At 37.5% G+C, this 17,081-nt stretch overlaps 1 protein-coding gene across 1 annotated transcript in view; it reads left to right on the forward strand.

The window, feature by feature from the left end:
- FZD10 (frizzled class receptor 10) overlaps nucleotides 1-11,900 on the forward strand; it is a 33,123-nt gene extending 21,223 nt beyond the window's left edge. The window contains exon 2 of the mRNA XM_080406598.1: nucleotides 553-11,900. The gene's annotated coding sequence lies outside the window, so the exon portion shown is untranslated. The remainder of the gene's footprint in view (nucleotides 1-552) is intronic.
- The last annotated feature ends 5,181 nt before the right edge of the window (nucleotides 11,901-17,081 follow it).

Below are 17,081 nucleotides of genomic sequence, written 5' to 3' on the forward strand. Positions count from 1 at the left end.
GGGGGGATGGGGGACAGGACCCACCTTGTACTCAAAAGCTTTTAGCCTGAGGAGAGGTTTGTATGCCTCAAAGCTTGCAAGTTTTTCCAGTTATACCCAGCTGGTCTAATAGAAACAGTCTATTGCCTTCAGCCTATTTGTCTTGATATCTTTAGTTCCTAACAGCTGTAACAATGCTACACTTAACAACTGCATTACAAATAGCAAGGATGAGGCTGATTTTAACTTCACAGTTCTTCAAACAAATTTTAAAACTGGACTATGACCACTACAATAATTGGATAATATTAGAAGTCATGGCATTGAAATCTGGACCCTTGATATGCTTTTAGTGATACCATTTTTCTTCTTTTTAAGATTTTAGTGAATCTGGTGAAAAGATTTTTATGTCATATTGTTAGCATTTTGTCTTGTAAATTGATTTGTAAAGAAAGGATGGATTTCTATTGAGGTTTTAGGCTTTTTAATTACTGTAGGTGTTGAGGGTTTTTTGAATCCTGTCATCTTTTTTTCTTTTTAAAATTACACAAAAGAACCTTTTTTGTTCTTTAGGATACTGATTATAGTAGTGAGATATGACGGTTTCCCTAGACTTCTCATCCTTTTGCAACAATCTCTGTACAGCCTTTCAGTTTCTTCAATAAGCTTTTCTTGTTTAACATAAGACATGTTGGTAACATTTTCTTAAGTTATTCATTGACAATTAGTAGAGAATAAAAACCAAGCTACATGCCTATGTATGATTTTTATGCTAACTTAAATGGATCAGTTTGAAACCAAATTTAAAAAGCTATTTAATAAAGTTGATGAAATTCCCAGTGTAGGCATGGTGATAGCTGTAAAGGTCATTTTAAGGACAGAGCACCTGTCTGGTGCTCCAAACCTACTGGACCAAGTAGAGTAAATCTGAACTGTGCGGTTTGCAGGATCAAGTCTCACTTTAGATAGTTTTAAGCTTGCAAATCTTTTTCATAATTTCAGACTTAGAAATTCTGACAATTTAGTTGAAGCATAACGTTGGGACCATCAGCATAATGCAGTAGTACCATTTAACTATATCTTTATGACAATTTAAGGTGATAGGTATTGCCAATTTATGGAACAGCACTACTGCTGAGTTTGGCTTTTTATTCACAAACATAGCTCCCATAATATCTAAGCTTTATGCCTTCTTTATGATAGTGGTAAAGTTACTTTGCACAAGAGTGGCTGTTACAAAGACTGTCATGGTTAAGAAGGGATAGACAAAAACCTTTTCCTACAACTTTGCTTAAGCCAGTGTTTTTTGGGGGCTGTCTAAAACTTAGCTTGCTCTTTTCTATCTTTATACAGCTCAGCTCTGAATTCCAGGTGGCATGAGACTGACCGTAGATACATTTTATTAGTTCAGGGTCAATCATAATCAAAGAATCATCCAGAAAATTTAATTAGTAAGGGTGAGCCTGTGTTTCTGCTGACTTTCACTTTAACTAGTCTGGAGCAGTACTGAAGTGCTTGAAATCTTTGCTTAAACACATATCCAAAACTTGAAGTGTGCTGACTGCTACCTATAAAACATCCATAGACAGTGCAAACTACAGTGCTATGCAGCATTTGGGAACTGTTACAAAGAAGTAGCTGCAATTCTGGGTAGTATTTTCTGCTTTGTTTCAGTCTTGCTACTGACATAGGAACATAAAGAGTGGACCAGATTTTCTTTCCACAGTCTGTAATAGCTGTTCAAGAACTTCCTTTGCATACCTAACACAGAGAACTATGTGAAAGAGGCTTCTGACACTTGAATGCTGTAAGGGTGTCCTTGATAGCAAATTTGACAATACAGTAAATGCTGACTGAGTGTATCTATATGAGTGAGATGAAACTGCAGATTGTGAGTTCCTCCAAAAAAGAAAAGAAAGAGAAAATTGAGCATAGGTAGTAAGTAGCCTAAAGATAGTGAGAACAGAACCATGGTAGAGGAGGAAGGCAGGCACAAGGCAGTTGTCATTGCGTAAGTCCTAAAGCTAGAGATACACAAACTCAACTGCTTTATTTTTTTGTGCATTAATATAATCTGGTTCCCAGGAGCTTTGGTTTCCATTGTACTGCTCTAACCCACTACTCTCCTCACCGATACAAAAATGACATTCACAGATTTTGATTATATGATTCACTGGTCATCATGTATAAGTATAGCAATCTTTACAGTGGAATCTGATTATCTAATTTTATGCACAGTATTTTACACGATTAGAAGGGAAGAGTATGACCGTGTTACATCATCTAATAAACTGAAGATGCCAACGTACTTTTTTTGAAACAAATTTCAATACAGTGACAAGAGAGGGTTTAAAGAATAATCAAATTCAGAATTCCAGCCATTACTGGTTTTGTTAAATAACTTATCTGGGGCACCAGGTTCTTCTGCATGTTGCTTTGAAATTTCCACCTTAGAGCCCACAATTTGGACTGGAAGGGGTGTATTATGCAGCTCTGATCAGTTTTGAAAATTACTCAAAACCCTTCATTTGCAGGATATGAAACCCCCAAAAATTTAAAAGGCAAAAAAAAGGTATGTTCTCTACTCCTTTTTTCAACGTCCAAATGAGGCTTCATATGGCCTGTTGATGGTTAGTGACCTCTGAACAAGGTACTTAGCCAGATTCTGCTTTTATTAAGTAGTACAGGAAACAGCAGTGAGATTGGGGGATTGCCACAATTAAAGAATAAAGTGGAGATCAGCCTAATAATGACCGGACTGGGTCCAAGTGTTTGTTTATTTCAGCCCTCGATAATCAGAAGCCACCCTTTTCTGTGTATTTACATATTGGAAATGTGATGAAATGGAACAACTGTGAATTTGCCTTCCCCTCCTCAGACTGCCATCATCCGCAGGGTTTCAGACATGACGCAGATAACACCAAAGCAGAATTACATCCAAAGTGAGTACTTAGTGCATCATATACTCTCTGATAAAAAAGCAGATTCAATTTATATATAAATATTATGTATTTCCTAGAAAAACAAAATTCTGAAGGCAATAATTCAGAAGTTATTTTGAGAACTCGAGTTTCTGTTTCCATTGTACAAATTTTGCACTCAAATCTCTGCCTGCTGAAACTTTCACATCTCTGGAGCCCAGAAAGCAAACTAATGGTTTTCTTTTTAACTTGGGAATTAGAAGGCTCAAAAGGGCTGAAAACATTGCAGCGACCTTTTTGTGAAACTTGCTGAAATGTTGTGACATGGGTTTGCAGCTTTCATCTCTGCACTGCAGCCTGCACAGATTGAAGATTTCTGTTGTGCAATGCAGACATGCCCAGACTCACTTAACTCCAGTCAGGAGCACAGCTCAGGTCCTGTGATTTCTGATCCTATGGTGAATCTTACAGTGCCAAATCCACAGTCCGCGTCCATGGAAGAATTCCTGTTTCCAGACTGAAAAGAACCACAACTTTTTCTTACGCTTTATCATTCACGGTAGCAGTGGCGGTTTTAAATATCAGAATTGGCAGTGACAGGTTTTTGTTGCGTGTATGCTTTTGTACTAGTCTGAAGTAATTTTGAGGTAGAAGCCATTTCAGTTTGGCTACCACTGTTAACGTCCCTCTCCTGCAAGTAATCTTCATTTGACTGCGTGTACCCTCCTTGTGTTAATGATCAGTGTTCAGCTGGGTATTTAAAGCATCGAAGAACTGCTGTTTGAAATGCAACCTTAAGCAAACTATCCGTGTCTACAGCAGAACTCGGGATGCAGGAGGCTGATGGCCTGGCTCCTTGTTTGATGTGTTTAACACAACAGACATATCTACAACTAGCATTTAAAAACATCAACAAAACCAAACAAATTAGTTTCATTTACATAACAAAAAGTTCCTTGAATTTGCAGTTCCTTTGAAACGCACAACTGTTTGTCACTGATGGGAAAGGGATCTGTCTAGTCTGGAGCCCAACCTTTTGCTTCATACCACCACCAAAAGGCAAAATTTCAGGAACTGAAATCTATTCCTTCCACATTGTGGGGCATTTATAAAACAAAACAAAACAAAACAAAACCGCAGGGGCTCTACCATTATATATTTTTCCTGAAGTAGTCTTTCTAAAGCACTGATCCAGTGCAAGCTTTGCAAGTGATTTTAACAAATATAGAATCAGCTTGTGACTGATGTAGAAGGCTACAGTTCATAAGAGTTCCAGTACTAACCCTAAGTCACTACAATGAGTGGTTCATGACTTGTTTTTTCATTGTATCTGTTAAAAAGCATACAGTACTCAAATAGTAGTAGTCCATGAGCAGTTTAGTAAATGTATACGACAAAATATCCTTTTCTGTCATCACAGTCTGACCATACATAAAACTCTTGCCATGAGAATGTCGAGTATGTTGATATTTCAAATCAGTAACTCATATTTCAAGGCAGGTTTAATCTTTTGGATTTGTATGTTAAATGTACAAGCAACACTTCAAGAAACGACATAGTAGTGATTTTTTTGCTTTTCCTTTTTTTTGCAGGGGAGGCCTCCCTAAATTATCTCCTTTTTATTCTGATCATTTGCTGAAGTAATTTCTGAAAACAACAAAAGCAATCAGCAAAGCAAATTCCCAAGTTAATGAAAGCAGTTCACATTAGGAAAGTAATGGTTGGTTTCTATTTGTTTTCTGTATTTCCCGTATGATGAGTGACACATGATTAATGTGTTACTGGCGTATTTCAGACCAGTGATGAAAAATAAATGCTAGTACAGTAAAAATGAGAGTAAAGTAATCCCTTAAAATATATTGTGGCACTCTGTAGTGGAGAACATAACAAGCTGAGCCCTTCAGTAGGGCCCAGAACCATGAATCGGTAACAGAAATAAATGCTCAGAATTTAATGAATTTCAGTCTACTCTCTTAGATCATTACATGGCTTCAGTTAATGTAATATCTGATCACCTCGAACTATAACATTTTTTAATCTAAATATTAACACTAAAGCTATATCATCCTATTACAGATAGTGAACTGAAATGCAACAGAGTGTAGACAAATCATTCCCAGCTAGTAAGGCATGAGCATGTTAGAAAGAAAGCACAGCTGAATTGCTGCAGGCACTTTGGAGCAGTTGACTCCACAGGATGGAGGGGTAAATTACCCCCAGTCAGCTGAGCTGGGAGCCCCAGTTTTTAGATACAGCATCAACAGTATCTTACATCTGCATGAAAGAGTCGGTTCCCACAGGTGCTGTGTAAGAGGTGTTTTGGGAACACAGCAGGAGCAGAGTGCTGCTGTCTTTCAGGAACAAGTTAGAGCTGACTGATGATATCTGGCCTGTGTGATCACTTTCAGGAAATTCAGGAAGCCACTAGATTTGTCTCATGGGACAAGCTGTTGTCTTGTCTGGGCTCCCATATCTTCCTGGATTACTGCAGGTAATGAGGAGCCAGCTTTTTTGTGTAAGACCAAGAGTGATACCTTGCCTCTGTGCTGGCTCTTTCATCTTCATAAATTCAGTGAGAACAAAACCTTGAATTACCAGTCTAAAATGTAGGAGTGAAGCTAAGGCAGAGCAAGAGAAGGGATATGGCTTTTGAAGGGGAATTTGAGTTGTAGAAGGTTGGAAGAGAGTGGAGCTTGGTATATTGAAGATATGTGAATGCCTGGTGACTTAATGAATTCTCATGTTTTATAAAATACAAAAAGTTATTCAGTGTCTAAAATTTTTTTTCTAGTTTTATAAATGTTCATAAAATAATATCTGTTACGAGGTTCTGGGAGAAATCAAAACTTTGTCTCATGGGCAGTAAAGATAGCAGATGGTTCTTTCTGTGACAATATGAGTGCAACTAGCATCCCCAGTTTAGCACTTCATGGAGTAGTTATTTCACCCTAGCTTTAGATCTTACAACATTACCTTTGATTATCGTTGATTTATTCTGCTAGTGTATAGTTACCAAATAGTCAAGAGATTCTTCATTACAGTCACTCCTTTTTGCTGAAGAAGTCTGAGTCATCTGCCAAAATCTAGCATTTTCCACAGATTATCTAAGAAATCTCCCTCAGGAATTTGAGGCTTACAGTTTTCATTAGTTCATTTTGTATATGTAGGTATGATGGTGCCTCTAGAACCGAGTTCAGAACTGCAGAAAGGCAGGCAAAATATCCCACCCTCCCTTCAGAAAAAGCTTGTAGAACATTTCTGAGAAAGGGTATGAAAGAAAATATGTAGGATTTTTTCCGAAATACTGGAATAGACTGGACCTACCATGGTTGTCACCACAGACTGGAATCAATCATTCTCTGAAATTTTCACAGAAAAAAAAAGCTGTGAAAAACAGAGATGGTGAACAAATAGTCTTCATTGCAAGGAGAAGACATCTTGTTTTCAGAGCCATTTCTCAAACAGTGAAGATAATAGCTCAGATCTGCTGCAATAGACTCCGTGCTCCTAAAAGTCAGATAACCACAAAGGAGATCTGAGGCAGCTGATCCCATCAGCACGGTTAATCATTCTTGTAAAGGAAAGAATAAATGATAAGACAGATTACAAATGCTATTCTAGCTCTCGTTCCCCTTATACAAATCTTCACAACATGTTGAAAATAATGTGACCCCAACCTAATTTATTGCAGTGCCTGTAAAAATGCTGTAGGTTATTTGAGTTTGGTTTGGGTTTTTTGTGGTGTTGTTTTTTTTTTTGTTTTTTTTTTTTTTAATTAAGTTCTCTTTGTTCATGATCCTGGCACGTTGGCCACCATGCTTTGGGAGTGCTGCTACCAGTCAGAAACTGGGCTGATAAAGTTACTGGAAAAGCGTCTTCTCATGTCAGTTAGGAATTTTGTTAGTGAGGAAAAGGAAAAAATGCACTATGTTTCTGTTTTTCCTTTAAACTGCTCCACCTATTAATTAGGCCACACACCCTCAGCAAGCATAACATGGACGAGAAAGACTGGCCTCAGTGATCTTAATAACTGCAAAAACCGGTATGTCTGTTACACTTCAGCTTCAGCAGATGAATAACATTCATGGACACAGGAAATGTAGAAGACCTAAGGAAAGCTGAACTCGTATTTAGGAGGAATGAATAAGTAAAAGGGCCTTATCTCTAGGGGCTTACTAGTTATCACTGTGGTTTGAATTGCACAAGGGTAGGAGTGGAACGATGCCCATTTCCACCCATTGGTCTCCACCCCTGGTAGCATGGTGCTAATAGAATGTTAGGCATGAACAATAATTAAAAGTATTGTAATAACTGCACAGAATCTGTCACCCTCGCCTGCAGCTTCACCATCATCTCAGTTCACACCCTACCCCTTTTGTTTTGCTCCACCCAAGCTCTGGTTTCCTTCACCCACTCATGACTTTTGTGCTATCTTTCCATGCTGGCTGAACGAGCCTCCCACTTGCTGTTGCCTTTCCTCCCGAATAATAAATGGTCTGTTCATCATTGCACTGGTGTATACATGACGACCAAGTTAATGAAGTTACCAAACACTGAATAAATCAGTATCAACAATAATCATTACCCTTATCTATTAAAAACTGACCATAATACATATTTGCAGATAGGATAGAAGCCAGGCTACAAGTAGGTCATACAAAATAAGCAAAACCAAAAGAAAGAGACATATTATTAGTGAGGAAACATGGGCCTCAGACAGTCTATCTCCTATGCAGTTGATGTTCATGCCAATCCTGTTACAGAGGGCAGGATAGATATAACTGGTTTATGACATGGATATCTACATTGTGCTCAGAAGAATATGTGAGTTGAAGCCATTGAAATTGATTCCTGTGGCATCAGCATATGTTCAGTAATACTCCACTTGTCTGCCTTTTCTTTTCCCAGTACATTGTGCCTTACTAGCAAATGAACAGGTTAAAAAAAAGGAGAGTGCCACAGAAGACACAAAGCTGGATTCCTAGCTGAACTAGGAACTCAACTGCTAAAGGGTTCCTCTGGTGAGCTACAGGCTTTAAGAGAGCAATTCCAGTTCTAGGTGGCACCAGAAGTGAGTGCAGATTTTTTACTTTGAATACACAGGTTTTGAGATTAAATGCATCAGCTTGAGTAAATCAAGGCCAGCCAGCTCTTGGCAAAGCTTTAATCAATAACAGACTATACAGAATGATCATACATTTTCAAGTCGATGGGAGGGATTCTTTTCTTTCTGATAGCAGTATCATTGAGAATTAATCCCATCAGCTTCAACAAGGTACATAGATGCATTCTAGGATAGCTGAGAATGGCCTTTGAAAGTACTTTTATAAACTATGTATGCGTCTTAATGCTTAGCTTCTTTTCCTAGTTAGATGCTGTAAAAAAGCAGGCATCATTTTCCAGTGCGACGCTCTGAACCTAAAGAAAAGGTAAAATTAAATGAGCTCAATAAGTGTATGGAAGAGGTCACAGCTTAGGAGGGAATCTTGAGGCAGATACTTCACCTCGTGTTTTAAGTCATGAGTATTTGATTTACAGCTATCCTCAATGGATTTGAAAAACTGTTTGAACGCTGCTTCATTTCATGCTTATTTTTTACAAACACCGTGATGTATGGATTCTCACTAGCTAACTGTAAGAGACGGAAACGATGTTTTCCATTTTGATGACTACTTTTTTTCCCTCAGAGGTAATCAAAACTCACTGGAAAACACATTATTTGTTGTTATTACTTTGTAATTTAGGCTGTTCTGACTATTTTAAAAACATGAGCATTAAATTTTGTTGTTTTGCTAATAACAAAATTTGTTGTTTGGGGTGGGGGTTTTAGGTCTTACAAAAGAAATTTTCCTCCTATCCAAACTAAAATCTTATCACATCTTTCTGACAACAGTTCTTCTAAAAGCTGTCCTCCTTTCTTTTTTTGAAAATTGAATGGAGTGGAAATACTGTCATCTTCAGGGTATACAACAATGTGAACTCTATTTTTTACCCTTCTTTTCCTCTAGTTCATCAGAAGTAAGCACTATGGAAAGCCCAAAATTTCTTTTTGCAGCTTGCTTCTAAACCCCCTTTTCCATCTTTCTCTGAAGTACTGGAGGTTGGCCACAGCTTGAGTGTGGATTTGGCAAGTGGTATTAAACTCTTATGAATGCCTGCCTGATGAGCCTTGCTCACACACCCAGTGTTAGGCTGATTGCTTGATTTGGGGTCAGGAAAGAAAAAATTTTCTCTCAGGTCAGAGATCATTGATTTTTTTAGATAATTTTTTTTTCACCTGTAGTGTGCAACACACCCTTGCTAGAATCATCTAACAAATACTGCGCTTAGCAGAGGTATAAATCACTGGTAATAGTCATCTTTTCTATCCTCTTTCTCATAGTAATTATTAGCCTTCTGCTTCAGGTCTGCACGTCACTATGTAATGGCAGGAAGTGTCTGTGAAAGGCAAGGAGTATCAATTTTTTGGACCCTTCTGGATGAGCATCTATGGCATACCTCTGACTGAAGGATCTGGACTCGGTGATTCAGATGCTCTGTTCTAATAACAAGCTCCTATGAGAAAGAAAAAACAGTTGGAAACAAATACTGATATTTTTACCGCTCTGAAACTCAACAATTGATGTGTTTATCTTTGGATTAAAAAGAGGTATTTGGCAGATATAATCTGTTATTTTTAAATGATGTTCTAAAATGTTTTGGGGTTGTTTGTTTTTTTTTTTCTTTTTTTTTTTTTCTGGGGGTGGGGGGGAGCAATGGCACGGGTACTGATTCAGTACTAAGTTTTGTCCTACAGTAGATATCTTCAGAATTCCATCCTTTCTGATATGTGTAAACATGGCAATATCTGTTTCTGCAGATGATTAGCTTCCAAGTGAGAATGACCAATTCTATTTAACTGCCTACTCAGGTTACTGTGTGACACAACAGAGGCAACAGGTGACTCAGCCTATGTAAGGATCCAGAAACCTCTAGGTCCTCTGTCCTTGGATTTAATTACTAGATCTCAGTGAAAGTACAGGACATAATAGTAGAGGAAGGCTTTTGGTACCACAAAAATGCAAACTGAAGTACATAGATTACCTAGTTACATATGCAGGCAGGTAATTTAGGTGGTAGTTGCCCCAATTAAAAATTCACATGCAAGTATTTGTAGATGCAAGAAGAATGTTTACATTTCTTTTCTTTGAAAATTCTGAACTCTGTGTAAATACCAAGTTATTAGTATGAGATACCTAAAGTACTAGTGAAATCTTGGCACACGTTATGTCTTCCATCAGATTTTTTTCTGCTTCTGCAGTTTTATAGATCATTTACTACACAGAATTATGTGTTGCAAAGTCCATTTTTTCTGGATCTCCAAAAATGAACATTGACCTCATTCTTGGCAATATCACTTTTTTTTTTTCCTGTTCACTTTCTGTGCAACATAGGTTCCTTTTAGGCTTTGATAGATTAAAAAAGAAAGCAATGTCTCTTCATTTTGTTGTTCTTAATAATAACAAAAATACTCAACATCTTCAATGTTCTGTTCTAAGAAGCTGAGTACTTAACTATTTGTAAAACAAGACTTTTCTAGCAGTTCAGTTTTCGTTGGTTTTATCCACATTAAAACTTCATCTGCCAGGTGATTTCACAATTAATGTAGCATTATGTAGTCCACATAAACATTGGTTTTCAAGCATATAAAAAATAAGAAAGGTAAAGAGGTAACACAAGCATATTCAACTGATGCAAAGTTTCATTAATTTTGTAGGAGATTCTCCAATTTTCATCACCTGAAAATTTCACTCCAGAATATTTAAATGAATTTTTCATGTCGTTTACTTTGAAAGTAGATACTTAAAAATTGCATAGAATCTTGTGCTTTTTTCCTGGCTCAGTGATTTCCACAGTAAATGCAACAGTTACACAGTTAAATAATGTTTATTTAACTGCCAGTCCTCCACATTCAACGTGGACTGTAAGAACTAAGCAGGATTCTCTCCACTTTGTGCATCATCACTGTAATTAAAGTCTCATATGCAATATTATACTTTTAGTAATAGCCCTGTATTACATTGATCTCATCAACACTTGAAGGCTTCTTTTGCAATTAATGATTTTGCACAAGCGTAAACAATTGTCCTTTGATGGACAGAAAGATGACAACTCTGACATTACTAAAGCAGGGTGGCCAAAACAGAAATGACCTAACTAATTTAATTTCATCTTTTTTCTTTTTTCTTTTTTTTTTTTAACCTGGCATATTGATTTCATTTTGATTAATTTTTTTTAAGCCAGAATGCTATTTTTTTCCTTCTTTTTAGCTCTTACAAAGGAAACTCCCCTCCTATCCACGTTAAAAATCTCAACACTGCTTTCTGACAGTGGTTTGCCTATAAGCATTGATGCTTCCTCTCTTTTTGTTATCCTCATCAACATTTGGGTATACAGCCTGAACTCTATTTTTGCCTTGTTTTTTTCTCCATAGATCATTGCATCCAAGCTGTATGGGAAGGCTTAATTTTCTGCTTGCAAAACACGTTTAAAATCCTTCTTTTCTTCCCTGTATGTACATGGGTGAAATGCAGATTCTTATATTGCATCTTAGTAGGTATAATCTCTTTCTGCCCATACAAATGAACTCCATCTTAACCCAATTTTATAATGAACACATTACTGCAGAGATTATCTTCCTGATTTCTTGGTTGGATTGTGTTGTGGCATGATCTGCTGGTGGCTTGCCTTACAAGATGCCCCTTCACCACTTCAAATACTTACAAGGCTCTTTGTGGATTTCATTACCTAACATCATTCACAAAATAGCTAGGTGTCATATCCACAACTACTCCTTATGATGTCACCTTTATCACTTAATTATTATTTTTCAATTAAGCACCTTTGCTTTTTTTGTATTACCTCTGTGTACAGGTGGAGCATCTGTTAAACATCGCTTAAGTAATTGCACTGTAATCCCTGTAATACCTTTTAAAATGTGGACTCTGTTGTGATGTCTGTTGCATTAGTTAAACATCTGGTGTAATATGATTGCTTCTTGTTATGCTGACCAATATTAGTGGCCTGGTCGCATGTTTTTTTCTTGTTCATCATCTTCCATAAACTCTCTGGGGAAAGAACCCCCAGCTCTTTTCTATGTGTTGGGGCATTGCAGAGTGGATTCTGACCCATCACCAAGGCTCCCTAGCATAACTGCAATGAAAATAATACATATTATGATGATTATTATAATTATTTAGGGTAATTGTGTGACAACTGGCATTGTGTTTTTTAAGCTGGGTAATCAGATCTTCTGCTTCAGGATATTAGCTGACTTCCACTTTGTTTGGGAAAGAATTATTCTGTCACTTGTAACCAGCCTTACAAAATCAGTCAGGTGCATCCTTTTTATTTTGCCTCCCTCTAAAGCATTTGTTGTGTTTCTGAGTCATAACCACACACCATCACATGAAATGCCTTTTCAGAAGTGACAGCCTGTAATAGCTCTTCCCCTTTTGTCCCAGCCTAGGCCTCATTAAAGTCTATGACAGTTTTAAAAATGCTTTGAAAAAACAACCCTTTGTCACCTGACTTTAATCCTGTTCATCTATGTGGTAACAAGCCCTTAGATATGATTCAAGTATAAACTATGAAAATTTGTGAAAATGCTCTCAGCTACATGAGTCTTAAAGTTTTGTTCCCTCTTGATTAAATATTTGGGGGTTTTTGCTTCACATTCATTAATGTCAAAAGAGCCTTTGATCCTTCTTTCACTAGGGTGTGGAATCTGCCTCTTGTTAGCCAGTACCGAGGCCAAACAGGTACTGAATTACTTTTGATTACACAGCTAAATCTCTTTAACAGAAGAAGGATAGTTTACTTGTCTATATCTGTGATAACAGCCAGGTGCATCAGAAGCTCGTGGAGAAACTGTACAATGCAAGCCTTCACCTATTTAATCAAAATTGGATGCCTTTTTCTGGTTTTCAAGGTATAAGCTTTTTACAGAGCATGGTCATCAATACAGCTTCTTAAGGTAAAGGCTAGGCATTCTGAATAAAGAGATCCATAGTCAAGGGAGAGACACTAAGTTACTACAAGCATAAAACAATTGAAGAAAACAACTAATAGGAAGGTTTTTTTGCCTTTGTGGAACCACAGATGCGAGCTGGAAGGCTCTGAGTTAAGCTCTATTGAAACAAGCTCTTTCTCAAGTTCTATAGATAGGAAATTACTCTTTTTAATGGCTGATTTAATAAGAGAAGAGGAAAAATAGAGAAAAGAGTGGAAAAATATAGAAATGGAACAGGGAATAAAGGAGAGTGAGGAGCCAGAAATTTAAACCAGGATCTGCTCTGATTACCTTCACAGTTTTGCTGTATTTGCTCATCAGCGTGAATTTAGCACAGCAGAAAGTGGTGGTCATTTTGAGATGGTGGTTGCTGAGGAGAACCACAGCACAAGACAGATTTTTAAGGTTTTACATGCAATGAAATGCTATAGTGCTCTGTGTTACAATGCATATGCCCCTTTCCTTAGACCCTGCTTTCTCCACTAAGGCCTTAGTGTCTCTCTGGACAAATTCCTACATTTGAAATTGGGATGACAGTACTGTTCATCTTCATTGGAGGGAGACAGGGGGAATCATTCATTAAAGGACGTGAGGACGCTATTACTGTGGTAATGGAGACAATATAAATACACAGGAGTAACAGAAAAGCTATGATATGGTAAGAAGCCTGCCATTGATATTGTAGGTGTTAAAGGGTAGACAAAACTGCCAACAGGGTTTCAGGCCCATTTTTCTGCTTCTTATACTAAGGAAAAAAGACTTACATATTCACAGTGTTTATCTGTTCTCTCCTTACACTTCTGTTCACATTAGCAGCTAATTTCCACAAAACTTAAAACCAGGGTGGAGATCTGAAGAAGTTAAATTCCTATGTTTCAGGAGTTCAGCAGTCAGACAGTAGAAAGCAGGGGAGGCTCTACTCTCATACATTGTTTAGGCAGCCTGATTACACAGATGTTTGTCATGGCCTAGTAGTACACACATACTAGTTAGGTAACCAGTGCAAATGTAGATTCATGCCTGTCAAAGCTTTTCCTATGTCTTGCTCATCCAGGAGGGCAAACAAAAGTAGCTGGGGAAGGTGGGAGAAAGCTGTTACAGGGAATCCTACAGGCAATGAGAGAAAATAAGGCATGTTACGGAAAAGGATTTAAGGCATGTCTTGGTTAGGTAGTGGGAGGATCACTTGAGGTATTGCAAGGGCTGAAGTTGTTTTTACCTAGAGATATTGTCCCTGGTGATGGAGGGAGGTAATATGGAGATAGGCATAGGGCTTGCCTTTTGTTTATTCTGGAAAAAAAGGGGAAAACACAAGACAAAAACCCTGTAAGTTATGGGATTTTGGTTTTGCTTTTTTTTTTCCCCCCTATGAAAGCATTAACATCAGAAGTAAAAAAATCAAGAAGGATAACAAACAAAAAAGTAAGGGACAGGTAGGACAGATCTCTATTGTGATTTGCTAATTTACCTGTACTTTTCAATATTCAACAAATTCCAAGCTCTTATTAACTCTAAAGTCAGCACTGTTACCGAAGAGCAGGTGTTACAGTGTAAACCTGCTTCTGTGTTAGCCTCGCATGGTCTAAATTAAAGAATTAGAAGAAGCAAACCCACAAAAATGGAGTCATGGCCATCTTTTATCACTTTCACCTAAGTTATACATGAGCTTCAAAATTAATTAAAATAATTTAAATAATTCTTTTATTTATAAATAATAAAAAAGGCATGATTAAGCACATGCAGTTTCATTTCATTTTTCCTTTAGTTAAGATGAGGTTATTAATGCAAATAAATTCTATTAATTCAACCTCTGAGTTAAAATCAGAAAGTTAGAAAATCCTGGAGTTAACAGAATATAGCCTATGAACTATGAAGCTTTGCTTTTGAGATAGGTCTTTTTTTGCAGTTCTGCTGGAGACAGGGTAGCTCAAGCTGCTTACAGGTAAAATATGTTTCTGTTTGTGGAAGAAGTTGTATTATTAACCTCCAGTTACATCTGGAGATGGAGCCAGACGGTAAACGGCAGAGGCTCAAAATGGCTCTGTTTGTATGCATTGTTTAACAGGCTCTGACCCTTATTGGAAAACATAACTTTAAACTGTTTTGATTATCTGTGTCCTATATCATTCTAATAATGGTTGGCAAATTACATATTAAGGCATGTATGTTAAACCTGCCAAAAAGGTGTTGCTGCCATGCACACATGTATTACATGCATAAACTGGGATTTCACCCATGCAGCCTGAGTGAAAGAATAAGCAAATGGACCATTCTGAGAGCAGAGGTTCGAAAGATTTTCTGCCTGTAACACTGTAAGGTACTTGGAAAGTAATGAATTACTTACCCACTCTGACACAAGAAATCTGAGTCCCTGGGGGGGATTAATCTTAAGTTTTCTGATAACACTCTGAAACCAGGACAGGACTATTTTCTTCTTGCAAAATATTCTGAAGGTACTGAGTGCCTGTCCAGTCCATCCCATTTGAAATATGAATCAGATGTTTTTCAGCTATATGAGCTCTAAGAATTAATTGTTCCTTTGTCCAAAATAATTTAGCACAGAGAAGTGATACCAATGGAGACATACCTCTTTCCAACCCTCCCTCCGTTGCTTGTCGGCAATTTCGCACAGGTCCCCTGCAACACTCAACAGTTACGATGCTAGGAGTGACTAATATTTGGGTTTATTTATTCTTGTATTGTTTGTGCTACATAGAGGCTTACTGTGTCACAGACAGAATAAATTAAATCAGCCTGCATGGGATGATTAGCCTATACAATTAAAGCCACTCAAGAAGCTGAGATCATCCATTCTGACACAGCCACTCTGTCTCACACACACACACTTAAACAGAGAAAAAGATCTTTAGCTTACCAGGGAACAAAGCTTAGTACCACATCCAGCAGGCTCCATTCAAAATCCAAGAAGAGGATGCTATCTAAATTCCTAAGGCTTTCAAGCTAGTTTGTTAGATGCTATGGATGCAAGAATACCTTTGATGATACACTCACTCAGCTGAGGGGAAGGGAAAAGCAGCTCTTGAGTTACTTGCAAGTTCTTCAAACAAGGCTTTCTGGTTTTTTTTCAGCTTCACATACTGTTAGCCTGTGGTTCTGTGTCCTGTTAGAACAGGTTGAAGAAATTCTCATTCTGTTTATTCTTGGCCCCTTTATTACTTTTTTCTGAATCAATGCTTTATTTTGGTTGTGTCCAAAGCAGAACTGTGATGTTTTCTGGTTTAAAAATAGTAACTGAGGGAAAAGTAGAAGCAAGGTTCATTTTTTATTGGTTTTGCTTTCAAAACTGATACAAGGTCAGGTATAGAGCACAACTATCCAAACACTGAATCAGCAAAATGGAACAGATGGTAATCTGTGATAAACATGCAAAAATGAGTAGCTGTTGGACGGGAAACCAGGAAACTCTTTTGCTAATTGAAGTGCAAGACTCTTAAGGAAATAAAAAGGTTGAAAATACAGGTTGTAGAAGGGCAAGTAAGGAAATAGGTGACCTCTGAAAAAATAAAGGGGAGTAGGGTCATTGTGGATCAGAGGTAAACAGAATAGCTTTCATTCAAATTTTGGATACATTTACCTTCCCCTTTCTCTATGCAGTTGCAGATATAAAAATACAGCTATATTTAGCTCTTCTGCTACCATTCATATTGTAGCAGTACCTCTGAATTTCAGTTCTGGCTCACGACATCTGTGTGCTAACGTAGACCAAAAAGACCGTCCCTGCCCTAAATAACTTTTTCTGTCTACTACAATATGATAATAGCAAGGCTTTGCAGCTACAAGAATCAGCTGTAAAAGGATGTTAAATCTAGGCCACTGCAAAAGAATCTAGTGAAATAAGGGGAGGGATGGAAAAGGAAGGAAAGAAAGTGAAACGGTAAAGATTATCACTGGTAAAATATGTCCTACTTTTGAGGGGTTTTTTTCCATGTACTCCATTCAAAAAAGGGCACAGGTGAAGATGAAAAAGAAATCCTATAAATCACATAACAAAAAATTGCAACGTGACAATGTGAAAAAAAACAGCCAAATGGTGTGTGAGATAAAAACTGTAGCAATACTGGGAGACATCAGCACTCCGAAGATAGGTGTTCATTTAGATAGGGTATAAT

This window comes from Falco punctatus (genome assembly GCF_963210335.1).
Source record: "Falco punctatus genome assembly, chromosome: 1".
Classification (NCBI taxonomy): domain Eukaryota; kingdom Metazoa; phylum Chordata; class Aves; order Falconiformes; family Falconidae; genus Falco; species Falco punctatus.